The sequence below is a fragment of the Brassica napus genome, chromosome A5 (assembly GCF_020379485.1).
Source record: "Brassica napus cultivar Da-Ae chromosome A5, Da-Ae, whole genome shotgun sequence".
Lineage (NCBI taxonomy): Eukaryota > Viridiplantae > Streptophyta > Magnoliopsida > Brassicales > Brassicaceae > Brassica > Brassica napus.
Window position 1 is genome coordinate 28,822,909 of NC_063438.1, and position 3,492 is coordinate 28,826,400.

Here is a 3,492-nt window from a genome sequence, read left to right on the forward strand (position 1 = left end):
TAATTGCAAAAATTAAAATGATGCCCACGTACCATGAGAAAGAGTTTAATATACATTAATACAAATGTAGAATGTGTTTAGAAAATTTTAAAAAACACTAAAGATCATACACTTAAGTATATATTATTTACCTAAAAATTCAAATTTTGTAGGGGTGAACTCATAGATTTCGAGAAAATTTTTTAAAAATGAAAAATTATGTTTTATAAGCATTAGTTGCATCCTTCACTAACATATGATGAAGGTCAAAGAGGTTTGGAACTTTTGTTGTCTCGGTTCTTTAGAAAATAGCGATTTATAGTGGTTAGTCCACCAATTTAGGGGAGTATTATGAAGTTTTACTAAATTAATTGGCAAAAAATTAAAATGATGCCCACGTACCATGAGAATGAGTTTAATATACATTATACAAATGAGAAAGTGTTTAAATTTTAAAACAACACTAAAGATCATACACTTAAGTATATATACATTTACCTAAAAATTCATATTTTCGTAGGGGTTAATCATAGATTTCGAGAAAAATTAAAAATGAAAATTATGTTTTAATGCATTGTTGCATCCTTCACTAACATATGATGAAGTCAAAGAGGTTTGGAATTTTGTTGTCTCCGTTTCTTAGAAAATAGCGATTTTATAGTGGTTAGTCCACCAATTTAGGAGTATTATGAAGTTTTACTAAATTAATTGGCAAAAATTAAAATGATGCCCACGTACCATGAGAATGAGTTTAATATACATTAATACAAATTTAGAATGTGTTAGAATTTTAAAATAACACTAAAGATCATAGACTAAGTATATATATCATTACCTAAAATTTAATATTTTTGTAGGGGTTAACTCATAGATTTCGAGAAAATTTTTAAAAATGAAAATTCTGTTTTAATGCATTGTTGCATCCTTCACTAACATATGATGAAGGTCAAAGAGGTTTGGAACTTTTGTTGTCTCGGTTTCATAGAAAATAGCGATTTTATAGTGGTTAGTCCACCAATTTAGGAGTATTATGAAGTTTTACTAAATTAATTGGCAAAAAATTAAAATGATGCCCACGTACCATGAGAAAGAGTTTAATATACATTAATACAATTAGAAAGTGTTTAGAAATTTAAAACAACACTAAAGATCATAGACTTAAGTATATATATCATTTACCTAAAAATTCATATTTTCGTAGGGGTTACTCATAGATTTCGAGAAAAAATTATAAAAATGAAAATTCTGTTTAATGTATTGTTGCATCCTTCACTAACATATGATGAAGGTCAAAGAGGTTTGAAAACTTTTTGTCTCGGTTCTTAAGAAAATAGCGATTTTATAGTGGTTAGTCCACCAATTTAGGGAGAATTATGAAGTTTTACTAAATTAATTTGCAAAACTTAAAATGATGCCCACGTACCATGAGAATGAGTTAATATACATTAATACCAATTTAGAATGTTGTTTAGAAATTTTAAAATAACACTAAAGATCATACACTTAAGTATATATTCAATTACCTAAAAATTAATATTTTTGTAGGGGTGAACTCATAGATTTCGAGAAAATTTTTTAAAAATGAAAATTATGTTTTAATGTATAGTTGCATCCTTCACTAACATATGATGAAGGTCAAAGAGGTTTGGAATTTTTTTTGTCTCGGTTTCTTTAGAAAATAGCGAATTTATAGTGGTTAGTCCACCAATTTAGGGAGTATTATGAAGTTTTACTAAATTAATTGGCAAAAAATTAAAATGATGCCCACGTACCATGAGAAAGAGTTTAATATACATTAATACAAATGTAGAATTTGTTTAGAAATTTTAAAATAACACTAAAGATCATACACTTAAGTATATATATCAATTACCTAAAAATTCAATATTTTTGTAGGGGTTAACTCATAGATTTCGAGAAAATTTTTTAAAAATGAAAATTATGTTTTAATGTATAGTTGCATCCTTCACTAACATATGATGAAGGTCAAAGAGTTTTGGAACTTTTGTTGTCTCAGTTTCATTAGAAAATAGCGATTTTATAGTGGTTAGTCCACCAATTTAGGAGTATTATGAAGTTTTACTAAATAATTGGCAAAAAATTAAAATGATGCCCACATACCATGAGGATGAGTTTAATATACATTAATACTAATGTAGAATGTGTTTAGAAATTTAAAAACAACACTAAAGATAATAGACTTAAGTATATATATCATTTACCTAAATATTCAATATTTTCGTAGGGGTTAACTCATAGATTTCGAGAAAATTTTTTAAAAAATGAAAAATCTGTTTTAATGTATAGTTGCATCCTTCACTAACATATGATGAAGGTCAAAGAGGTTTGAAAATTTTGTTGTCTCGGTTTCATTAGAAAATAGCGATTTTATAGTGGTTAGTCCACCAATTTAGGGAGTATTATGAAGTTTTACTAAATTAATTGGCAAAAAATTAAAATGATGCCCACGTACCATGAGAAAGATTTTAATATACATTAATACAAATGTAGAAAGTGTTTAGAAATTTCAAAACAACACTAAAGATCATAGACTTAAGTATATATATCATTTACCTAAAAATTCAATATTTCCGTAGGGGTGACTCATAGATTTCGAGAAAAATTATAAAAATGAAAATTATGTTTTAATGTATAGTTGCATCCTTCACTAACATATGATGAAGGCCAAAGAGATTTAAAACTTTTGTTGTCTCGGTTTCTTAAGAAAATAGCGATTTTATAGTGGTTAGTCCACCAATTTAGGGAGAATTATGAAGTTTTACTAAATTAATTTGCAAAAACTTAAAATGATGCCCACGTACCATGAGAATGAGTTTAATATACATTAATACAAATTTAGAATGTGTTTAGAAATTTTAAAATAACACTAAAGAACATACACTTAAGTATATATATCAATTGCCTACAAATTCAATATTTTTGTAGGGGTGAACTCATAGATTTCGAGAAATTTTTTTAAAAATGAAAATTATGTTTTAATGTATAGTTGCATCCTTCACTAACATATGATGAAGGTCAAAGAGGTTTGGAACTTTTTTTGTCTCGGTTTCTTTAGAAAATAGCGATTTTATAGTGGTTAGTCCACCAATTTAGGTAGTATTATGAAGTTTTACTAAATTAATTGGCAAAAAATTAAAATGATGCCCAGGTACCATGAGAAAGAGTTACATTAATACATATGTAGAATGTGTTTAAAAATTTTAAAACAATACTAAAGATCATAGACATAAGTATATATATCATTTACCTAAAAATTCAATATTTTCGTAGGGGTTAACTCATAGATTTTGAGAAAATTTTTAAAAAATGAAAATTCTGTTTTAATGCATTGTTGCATCCTTCACTAACATATGATGAAGGTCAAAGATGTTTGGAACTTTTGTTGTCTCGATTTCTTTAGAAAATAGCGATTTTATAGTGGTTAGTCCACCAATTTAGGTAGTATTATGAAGTTTTACTAAATTAATTGGCAAAAAATTAAAATGATGCCCA